Raw genomic sequence first — 12323 nt, 5'->3', positions numbered from 1 at the left:
GTAATAGAATTTTGGAAATTGGGATGGCAAGAAACCTTGGCTAAGAGATACTAAAATTATTGTCTGATACAAATAAAAGTATGGTAATTGTACATAAATAGATTAAACGAGTTAGCTCAGAAATAAACTCTCTTATATACAATTTTTTTAAGATATAGATAAAACCCCCAGTTTAAATGGGTTAAAAATATTTATTAAATAGTATTAGGACAAATAGTTGACAACTGGACACAAAATTCTATCCACTGTTAACATAAGATACCAAAGTATATATTTTAAGTGACTTAAAGAGATAAATAGAATAAAAATGTAAATATGCCTGATTATTTATCATATTTTAGGTATTTGAGCAACATATCAAAAGAGGAATATAAAAATCTAAATATGACAAAATAAATTTTGTACCTCTATAATTCTAAATTCACTTTGAACTTCAGAGAATTTCACTGTGCAAATTACAAAGAGAAAGACAAACAGATGCAAAGAAAACATGGTAACATCTATAGAAGGACACCCTTTAAGTTTTACTTAATAAAGAAAGTAGTGAAATATTTTCTTATCACTGAGATAGTTAGAACCATGTAAGACTTGGTATCAGCATAGAAAAAATACTGTCAGAAACATTAAAAGAGGGGAGAACAAGTGAAAAGGTGTTTCCTTGTTTTAAGAAAGAGACCTTGAGGGGTGCCTGGGTGGCTCAGTTGGTTGAGCACCCAACTTTTGGCTTCGGCTCAAGTCATGATCTCAGGGTTGTGTGATTGAGCCCCATATTGAGATTCCTACTCAGCAGGGAGTTTGCTGGAGAGTCTCTCTCTCCCCCTCTCCCTTTATCCCTCTCCCAACTCATGTGTTCACTCTCTCTCTATAAAATAAATAAATCTTCAAAAAAAAATAGAGAGAAATGTTGATCATAATTTGTTGGCTAAAATATAACAACAAGCCTTGTTTTAGAGGACTGCATATAATTTTACAGTTTCTCAGGTTTAGAAGGAAATAATTATTATCTTCATTTTGCCAGTGAGGTTAGTTGTGGTTTATAGAAATATAATTATTTGCTTAAGGACCCATTAAGCCTTATTCCAAGGTTGGACTCCACTGTGACTGCAGGTAAGTGTCATTACCAATATCCCAACAAGTCTGGATGGTTTACTTGATCCATAGAAAAATAAACTAAAATAAGTTTGTAAAATAAAATATAAAAGTACAAATAAGATTATAAAATGCTGTGCCAGTGTTTATAATTGGCCTTTTAGTGCATTCAAAACAAATAGAAAAGATACAGTTCCCAGCAGGCATCTCTTCCAGGGAAATGAGCTGAGTCAAATCAGATGAACCATATGTCATAGTGATGATATGGTCTGCTTTACTTTTAGATCCTGTTCAATTGCCTCCGTGTGTGTGTGTGTGTGTGTTTGTGTGTATACTAAAAAAAGTAATTACAAATTAACCAAATTCTTTAAGAGTCAATGATCCAACAAATTTAATTTTGCCTCCCTAAAGACTGCATTACAAAGAAAAAAATATTAAATTCTACATAAGAAAGGTGTACTTTATTAATGTTTAGAATAAAAAAGCAATATTTTTGCAAATAGTTATGCAAGAAATTCTGTGTAGCAAATGGCAAACTGAGAAGGTACAAGCTTATAGTCATTGCTTAGCAACAATCTCGGATGAATGCCCAGGAAATAACTGCTAACTCTTAGAGACAGGTAAAATTCAGAGAGGATAAAACAAATCATTGTTGAAGCTTCTGAAAGAAATAATGCTTTCTTTCTGAGTTTAGATATCACTGTTGGATACTATATAGAGGCATTTTTTTTTCTTGATCTGTTTTTATTCCAAGTCCTGTTTATTTCTACTGATAATCTTTCAGTAACTATGTGCTACTCACATCTTTGACAACTAAAGGAAATTTTGCTTATTTCCAAATTGCGATCATCTTGCATACAGAGAATAACAATGAAATACAAACCTTAAATACACTCAAAAATACCAGATACATATATATATATATATAAATTTTCTGAATAGAAAGTATAATTTGATGATTCTATGTTCTCATAGTTTATAAAATACTTTCCTAAACAATAACAATAACCTAGAATTGAGACTTGTATTTTCCTACTTTACATATGTGCACATAAAATAATAGTAGGCATAGATGAAAAGCACATTAAATGAGCATGAGAAAACGATGAATATTCTGTGGGTTTTAACTACCTGAATAATAGTCCCAGCAAATATTTAAGGTGATTTTCCCATTTTAAATCTGCTGTTGAGGGATAATCTACATATACCTAAACTCATCAATTATAAGTGTGAAAGGTGATAAAATTTGACAAACCAGCAATAGAAAGGAATTTCCTCATCTTAAGTGAACCAGTGAAAAATCTATAGTTGGTCTAGTATTTTGAAGAAAAAGACTGAATGACTTCCCACAGATTTGGAAATAAGGCGAGGGGACAGGTTCTTACCATTGCCAGTCAAAATTGAAATGATGGTGCTAGTGAGTTTCTTAAGGCAAGAAAAGAAAATATATACAGGTTGGAAAAGATGACTTACAATTGTCTCTTTTTTCAGAGATAGCATTATCATATATAGAAAATCTGAAAGAATATACAAAAAAGCAGACAGAATAAATGAATTTATCAAGTTTGGAGGATACAAGATCAATGCACAAAAAATCAACTGAACATCTATATGCCAGAAAATTATCATTAAAAATGAAACTGATACTTTATCATGTACAGTAGTACCCAGAAACATAATATACCCAGGGAAACATTAGCAAATATATGTAAAACTTCCAAATGAAAACTACAAATATTGCTGGAAAAAAAGGAAGAAATTTAAAGAAATGTGATGCACAATTTTCTTGGCTTGGAAAACTCTACAGTGTAAAGGATACACTGTTACAGTGTGAAGGATATACTGTTACAGTGTAAAGTATACACTGCTACAGTGTAAAGTATACACTGTTACAGTGTAAAGGATAGCAGTCCTTTCCAAATTTATGCAGAGACTCACCCTCAATAAAAGTGTCAGCAAGCTGTTTGTGCAAAAATTTACAAAACTATTCTAAGATTAATATGTAAGTATAATAGATCTTTAATAGCCCCAAATTTTAAAACAAGTTGAGGGATCTTTACCACCTGACTTCAGAACTTATTATGAAGCTCCAGTATTCAAGAGGGTATAGTACTGGCATAAAGAGACAATGGAACAGAACAGAAGGTCTAGAAATTTGACCAATTAATTTTTGACAAGGGTGCCAAACTAATCTAATCAAAGAAATGAGAGTTATTTCAATAAATATTATAACAACTGAATAACCATATGCAAAAATGCATTTGGACATGAATTTCACACTAATGAACTTGAAACAGATCAAAGACTTCAATACAAAACTACAAACTATGAAGCATACAGGAAAAAATCTTTCAATGCTTGCTATAGAAAAAGATCTGTTAGACAGGATTAAAAAAAGATAAAATATGGGGTACCTATGTGGCTCAGTTGGTTAAGCATCAGACTCTTGATTTTGGCCCAGGTCATGATCTCATGAGTCGTGAGACAAGAGCTCCGCATTAGGCTCCGTGCTCAGCTGCAAGTCTGCTTGAGATTTTCTCCCTCTGTCCCTCCCTCCACTCACATGTGTGCGTGTGAGCTCTCACTCTCCCTCTCTCTCAAATAAATAAAAAAATATACTTTTAAGAAAGATAAAATTTATTTCATCAAATATATAAACTTCTCATTCTAAAAGTTAAAAAATAAAAACAAGTCACAGATCTAGAGAAAATATTTATAATAGATACATCTGAAAAAGGGACTTGTATCCAGAATCCATAGAAAAGTATCCCAATCGACAATTAGAAAACAACATAGAAAAGTATCCCAATCAATAATTAGAAAACTTTTAAATATATGCAGAACTTATCTTTAGTAAATACTTCCTTAGAGAATATTCAATAAGCACATGAACAAATTCCCAAAACCTTTAGTCTTCCAGGGTGTCAAAATAAAATCCATAATTGGATAGCAATTCCCACCTTCTCTAAGGGGCAAATTTAAAAGTGTCACAAAATCAAAAGTTGATGTGGATATGCAGAACAATATTGGGATTGCAAAATGGTACAATAATTTGGAAAACATTTAGTCAATTTCTTAAAAAGTTCAACATATTCCACCATATGATCCAACCCCTCTATTTCTAGGTATTTACCTGAGAGAAATGAAAGCTTGTGTCTATACAAACATTTCTACCCCAAAATGTTCACAGCCACTTTATTTATAATATCTGAAATCTTGGAGGAACTGTAATCTCTATCAACTCATAAATAGGTAAGAAATAAGTGGTTATTAACCACATAATGGAATGCTAAGTCAGCAAGGAGAAGGAACTGATTTCTAATACATGCTAAAACATGGATGAACCTCTAAAACCCTATGCCAAATGAAGGAAGCAAGACAAATTATACCACATATTGTATGAATCTATTAACATAAAATTATCCAGAAAGGCAATTCTATAGAGACAAAAAGCAGGATTGTAGATATTTCAAAATAACCTTTAATATTATGTCTTCATGTGACTATTTCCTTCACTTTTACATTAGTTACAAATACCACATGTACTTATTCTAAAACTTGCAAAAAATGCAAATGTATTTCCCTCTGTGGAAAGAAACCATGATTAGCAATCAAATGTGTGTATTAGCAAACATACATACCCAGTCACATAAATAATGTATTTATACATCCATACACTTATTTGAAAGAATTCAATTTATGTTTTTTATTGACATTGTGTCTTGAAGATGTTTTCTGTGAGTATGTACAGATTTAACAGACTTTAAAAGTCATATAATATTCACCGTATGGACACATTTTATTTCATAACTGTTTTGCCTTCCGTGAACTTGATTAAAAAAAAAAGTGGTTCCAGGTTGAATCAAAGAAAGGGAGAGTACTGTACTGCTGCTAAGAGCCTGGGCCCTAGATGGAACATTTTCTTTTTGCAGTTGAATAAAGGAACATAGTATAACCAGAAATATCTTAAAGCCCTCCTGGTCCAGTCTGGACTCGAGGGGGAACTCAGTGGCTCAGCTGACTAAACCTTCTCTTTGGGACAGATTACCCCCACCTCCTAGGTTTGGGAGCCTCCTCCTTCTACTGCCTTTCTGAAGTCCTTTTTTTTTTTTTTTTTTTTAAGATTTTATTTATTTATTTGAGAGAGAGACAGTGAAAGAGAGCATAAGAGAGGAGAAGCAGACTCCCCATGGAGCTGGGAGCCAGATGTGGGACTCGATCCTGGTATTCCAGGATCATGAACTGAGCTGAAGGCAGTTGCCTAAACAACTGAGCCACCTAGGCACCCCCTGAAGTTAATTCTTGAAGAGGTAGGGGAGCCTGGAAGAGAGAGCCACAGCTGGGGCAAACAGACAGGGAGCTGGGACACCAGAGTTCCTATCTTAAATTGTCACCTCTCTCCCAGTATATGTTTAAGCAACCGTGTCAGATATAGTTCTAGAAGCAGAATTACTATGAAAAGGGCAGGCAAATATAAAATTTGTGGAACAATGTCAAATTTCTTTCCAAAACACAGCAGCATTTTAAATTTGTTTATAATCTGAACCAGGGTAAAAATATAAAAATTATCATTATTTAATTTACATTAAATATTAAGCATATTTAAAATAGTCACTGGTATTTTATACTTTTTTATATTTATCTTTTGATGTTTTGACAAATACTATTTGTTAAATAGGTAAGCATTTAATTATTACTTGAAATATCAAAATCATTACATATTAAGCACATGTATATATGAATATTTTCATTTTACTTTCATATGTTTTATAAATTGTGTTAGTGGCATTGATTCCTTTTTTTTAAAGATTCCATTTATATGACAGACAGATCACAAGTGGGCAGAGAGGCAGGCAGAGAGAGAGAGAGGGAAGCAGGCTCCCTGCTGAGCAGAGAGCCCAATGTGGGACTTGATCCCATTACCCTGAGATCATGACCTGAGCCGAAGGCAGCTTAACCCACTGAGCCACCCAGGCGCCCCAAGTGCACTGATTCTTATTTGAATTGTTTTATATAAATTACAGAATATAAAATGTTTTGTGCAAGTTGAATGTTATATAATTATTAAAAATATAAGAATTTTTGCTATAGGTAACACAAATGTCACTGCGTTTTCTTTAGTAAAAATCTGCTATGCATAAAATTTTTCATCCAGGTCAACATTAGAAGCAAATCAACAATTTTAAGGAAAAAAGTTTTAATACTTTGAGATTTTGCTCAGAAATATGCTTAAATAATTTTAATTGGCATATAATTTATGCAAACATTTTAATAAGAAGTAAAGAAAATTTCTCTTTTTTTTGCTTTAATTACTTTTATGCTAGCTCCCCCCTTCTGCTTTATGTGTTGTTATTGTCAAATAACTACGTTTATATTAATCACTTTATATAAATTAGTTTTGAATGAAGAACAGCTATAAATTTTTAAAAAGTTTTAGCATACAATATATTCGACATATACATGAAATATAAATACTATTTACAAAATTAACAAATGCATTTCCACCAACAGTGCCAGAGAAATGAGGACATATTACCATTTAAACAATGATTGAAAAGGCAACTAACCTCTTGTTAGACCAGCTGAGCTGCTTTTGTGAGGCGACGTCATTGTCTTTTAGAAGATGGCTGCCTCCTCAAAAGCAACAATGGAGAACTACAACCAGAGTGAAAGAAAAAATAAAACCATCATGGTTGAATTCTATATTCAGCAAGATTATCCTTCCAAACTGAGAATGAAATAAGACACATTCACATAAACAAACCTGAGATAATTTGTCTCTCGACGATCTAATTCACACTGCTACCGGAAGTTTTTCTTGCTGAAGGGAAGTAACACGTGATAGAAACTGGGAACCAATGAATTACTTGGAAAGAACACTGAGGGGAGGGCCAAGATGGCGCCCTCCATACGTGGCAGTTGGTAATGGCAGTTCATTGGAATTTTAGCCTAGAAATTTATATAGCCTCAAAACCACTGCATTCTGTTGATTAAAGAGTCACGAGATTGACCCAGAATCCTGGGAAGAGCCATAAGTTTTATTTGTTGAAAGAAAAGAATGTCAAAAATATGTGGACATGTTTTGACCTGCCTTGGATAGAAACCCAATAGAGGAACTTAATATGAATAATAAAAAATGTTCAATAAACACAGAAGTATGCACAAAACTAAGAAAAGAGTAAAAGAGATGGGAAATAGAAAATGAAGAGCACTTAAAGTTGATATTTTAAAGCAAACTATAGTAACTAAATGTAAAAAGACCTAAACATTCCAGTTAAAAGTAGAGATTTTCAGATTAGAAAAAAACAACAAAAACGAAGTCCCAATTATAAGAAATTTTTTCCCCCAATTATTTGCTATTTACATGATACACAACTTTAATAGTTAAAGATATGGTTAGGTATAAAATATGGTATGAAAAAACATTTAACAAACAAAAGTAAGCATAAGAAAGCTCAAATAGGAACACTGATGCTAGTCAAAATAAACTTTAAGAAAACAATTATAACTAGAAATAGGAAAGAATGTTTTATTTTGATTAAAATATCCATTTAACAGGCATACTACAAACCTAAATATTTGAGTGCCTTATAAAAGGACTTCAAATACATAAAACCTGTTGTTTTCATTTCCAGTTCTCTGCTAAATTCTTTGTTTTTTCTTTTTCGATATATGTGACATTTTAAATTACATATCTGGTAACTCTCTATTATACAGTTATCTGGGGTATCTATCTTTATCTGTTGTACCAGGTGGGTTGGTTTTTTTTTTTTTTTAATTTTCTTTATTTTTCTTAAAGATTTTATTTTTTAAGTAATCTCTACACCCAACATGGGGCTCTAACTCACAACTCTGAGATCAAGATGAGCATGCTCCACCAACTGAGCCAGCCAAACACCCTTCAACTGGGTTTCAGTCACATTTTTTTTCTCATACTTTTCCTAGTCGTTTGTACTTTTGTGTCAGAAATAATATATGCAAATTACAAAGATAATTCAAATTTAATTGTACCCCAGCTGATGAACTAAACAGCACAGCACTATCATTTCCAGACATCTTTAATCTAATCAGAGGCTCCAATAACTCAAAGTCAGGCTTTAGGATCTGATTAGAATTGGTTGATTTCAGGTTCACTATAGCTTCCAAACCATAACCATTAGTGTTGCATCCAAACCCTACAAAACTGACACCCATTCCATCTCCTACCAAACAAAGACAATGATTAGTGACGCCTGAACTTTGTTCTCCCTGCATTCTGGTGAACTTATGGAAAGGTAGTTTTGTTTATCGTCCAGCTCTAAGTAAGTTCCTGGGACCGGCAGACCTCTCAAAATGCAAGACATTTAAAATGCTGAGTTCACATCTGTGGATGTTTACTCTGCAATATTTATTAGCCTTGCTAGTATTCCAATCTCTCTCTCTCTCTCTCTCTCTGTTCTACTTTCTCAGGTTGTAGTCAGGGGAAAGACGGTCTGATGTCCCCAGTCTACCTTGATCAGAAAAGCTCCATAATACAAACGAGCACAATATTCAAACTACAGATCTTCATATGCTATGACAGCTTGACCAGAGACTGTGATTTCTTTCATACAATTTCCTTGAATTCCTTCAGATTTTTGTTAAGTCCTAGCATTATGATTTTGTTTCATTAATATGTGCTAATACAGGAATCTCTGCTTACATGACTCTGTAAAGAGACCTTATTTAATTGATGCTTTTTTTTTACTAGGTAGTAGATCTGTAACAGTAGCAGACCATAGTAGATCAACTGCTAGTGAAGATCATGTACTCTGAAGTAAATGGTTTATTTTTTAAATTTTATATTAATTGGCTTTATGGATGAAAAGCTACAAACTATAGCATACCATAAAAAAATATACTGTGATTATGAAGGTATCTGCTACCAGCAATGGCAGAATAGGTTTTTTCAACACTACCATCCTGCTGAGGAAATGTAGAAAAACTGGAAAAATTATCAAAGACATTTGTTTGAAGGCGGAATCTGAAGGGACAAGATCTGAAGAAGAATTTCTCAGGTGGTAAGAATTGCTGTTTTGCTTTTTTCCCCCTTGTTTTTCTATAAGTTTCAGAGATAAGTGAGTTAAATTCTCACACCATGATTATTTGTCTATATCTCCTTCTATTTCTGTCACTTCTTGCATTGTAAAATGAGGCTATATTATCATATAAAGTTAGGATGTTCACATCTTTCTCTTGGACTTAGCCTCTTATTATATTGAAATAAGCCTATTTTTTCCTAATAATACTTTATTCCTTTAAATCTACTCTGTCCATTATAAGAATAAAAAAACAACTTTTCTCTGCTTAACTGTCACATTGTACGCTATTTTTTTTTCTATTCTTTTCCACAGGCCAATACAGTTCACTTTTAAGATTAATGCACTTTTTCTGAAGACCTTTAACTTCTAAAATAGAGTATTTAGTGTTTATATTTAATACCCAGTGTATGTGAATTTGACTCTTCCATATTATCCTTTCTTGTTTCTTCTTTAGGATATGCTGAGTAGAAAATAACCAAAAGAAAAAACTGAAACAAGAACAAGAACAAAAAAATCCATGCACTATAAAATTCTACAAAGAAAAAAAATTTACAGAACTACAGCACTAAACTTGAAAGCTTTGGTACACCATCATAAAAAGTCAGAAAGGGCCCTGAATATGGGAAATCATTTGAAGGACCATTAGACACAAGTCTTAGTCAAAAATTGTGTCACATTTTAATAGCAACTGAGATTTATATACATCTCTCTAATTATTTACAAGCTTGCTTGATTTAAATAGATGTCTTTTCAATTTTATGTCAGAAGCTATTTTTATTACAGTGAAATCAATATTTAAGATTCTCACTGCAGCAGATCATGCTGGGTTGCCACTGCTGCTGCCGACATCATGCAGGCTCCCCAGGTCTCAATGAGGTCGGATGATGCTCCAGAATGGGAAATAAGTCAGTTGGGGAGCAGACTGAATCCAGCTTCATTCAACATTACTACCAGTTATTTAATAATGATAGAATGCAACTAGGTGCCATTTATATTGACGCATCATGCCTCAGGTGGGAAGGATAGCAATTCTAGGGGAAAGCTACCATTGTGGAGAGATTGTCTAGCCTTCTGTTCCAGAAAATCTAGCACAGCCTCATGGTATGGGATCATCAGCCCATGCTAGATAGCTGCATCATCACCAGGGTTGTGGGCCAGCTCAAGGCTGATGAAGACCCCATGATGGGATTCCACCAGATATTCCTTTTAAAGAACATGAAGGATGCTTGAGTTTGCACCAATGACATGTTCAGGTTTGCCCTGCACAACTTCAGCGGACCTCCTCTCCTCCCATCCAGGTACTCACACTGTTCCCCCCTCCATTCTCTTTCGTATACCATTCATACTTCTCCAGATGCTCCAAATATCAAACACAAACCAGCAGCACTGTGCCAGGAGCAGGTGCGGTATGCTGCTATTACTGAGGTACTGTGCATGATGTTTGGATGCTAGGCTAGTTGTACCTGGACATAAGATTGTGTTGTTCAAGCGCATGCCCTGGAAAGTCTTAAATAACAGAAAATGTTATCTTTTTAAAAAATACACTGACAAGTTGCTCTAGTAGCCCAAAGAAGTGAAGGAGAAAGCAGCTGACTCACTACTCACATATTGATTTGTTCAGATGTTTCAATGCCTCATGATACAACAAAACCATGAAAATGTTTTTAACAAACAAAACAAAATAAAATTATCATAGATGGATACTTTAAGAGCATTATACTGAAATCAGTTTCCCCCACAGAAATCAGCTCCAGGATGACAATCTATAAAGTGGGTTGCCTAATATATGTGGACCTTATTGTAGATAGTCCTACCAGACTATGAAGCAATTTCTCTAGATGAAAGTTAGCTTACTTCATTTAAGAATTTTTATATATCAGCAGACCAGACCCATTATTTTAAAGACAATAATAATATGTTCAAGCTCACTCTTCACTACAACTCACTACAACTCTAATATAATTAACTTGACTAAGCCTCCTTTCATTTTAAAGCCATTCTAGGATAGGAGCCTATTCATTAACAATATTAGCTTTATTAACATCTTTTTAAATTTAATAAATCTAGCTACGTAAGATTTGTTGATTCCATGGAGGCAATGCTGAGTTTTGTTTTGATCTTGACAATAAAGTACTACGATTTAATTTTATGTTAATTTCTATTTAAATATGGGACTAGTGGTATCAATACCCATCTAACAATAGATTTGGTTGCTTCCAAATAATAAGATTTTTAGATTTAGACTTTTTTTAATCCAAAGGATAACTATCTTACAATTCACTTGTTTCATCCAGAGGCTTTAAACACCACTACCGTATTTTTACTATAGTATGATATTTATCAAGATTATAAAAAGCAAAAGATTTTTATTTCTCTTAACTATTAAAAAATATGAAATGCACAGAAGTAGAGATTTTCATACGAGGCATGTGGAATTACTTTTATCTATGTTATCTACTGTAAGTAGCTTTTAAGTGAGGGGAGATATGGAAAGTTCAAAGCTATGACAGTTTTAAAAATGAGTTCATGACTTATCTGAGTGCTATATTCAAAAACCTTCAATACAAGTGAGAGAAAACAACAAAAATAAAACAAATTGAAGAGCTAAGGTTTTAATATTTTAAAAAAATAGATATATATTGAAATTACTAATAGGGGTTCATAAGTCCAATGATAAATATGAATGATATGCTAGCATTCCAAATCAGGCTCTGATAGTTCTGCTGGTATTGTTAGGTACCATCAGTGATTTCCTTATTATCTTAAAGAGGCCGCTATGTCATATCTTCTAGCAGAAAATGTAGGGAGTCATTAGAGTCTTTGAAAATACATGTGGACACAATTGGGTATTGGGGTTTTGCAGGTTTATGTATATGAAAAAATAACTGGATTCCATGGAGGTGAAAGTATGGTCTAGTATCAGGAAACAAATGGTTAAAAGAAAGTACAAATAACATTTAAAATGAAACTACTGGGTGTATATTTATTAATTTATGATTTAACGGAGCTGCTAATTTGTGTTAGACTTGATGGAAGGAAAAGCAATGTATATATCTCTCACCAAAACAAGTTACAAAAATAGTACACAGAGTTCCTTTATCTTTAAAGGACAAAGGAATATCATTATATAACCACACTGAATATTATCATCTTATATAACCACACTGCTATTGC

General features: G+C 33.2%; 1 pseudogene; it reads left to right on the top strand.

Moving 5' to 3' along the window:
- Positions 1-10043: 10043 nt before the first annotated feature.
- Positions 10044-10601, top strand: LOC122896695 (annotated as a pseudogene).
- The last annotated feature ends 1722 nt before the right edge of the window (positions 10602-12323 follow it).

Source organism: Neovison vison, chromosome X (assembly GCF_020171115.1).
Source record: "Neovison vison isolate M4711 chromosome X, ASM_NN_V1, whole genome shotgun sequence".
Taxonomy (NCBI): domain Eukaryota; kingdom Metazoa; phylum Chordata; class Mammalia; order Carnivora; family Mustelidae; genus Neogale; species Neogale vison.
This window is presented reverse-complemented; position numbering and strand designations above follow the sequence as displayed.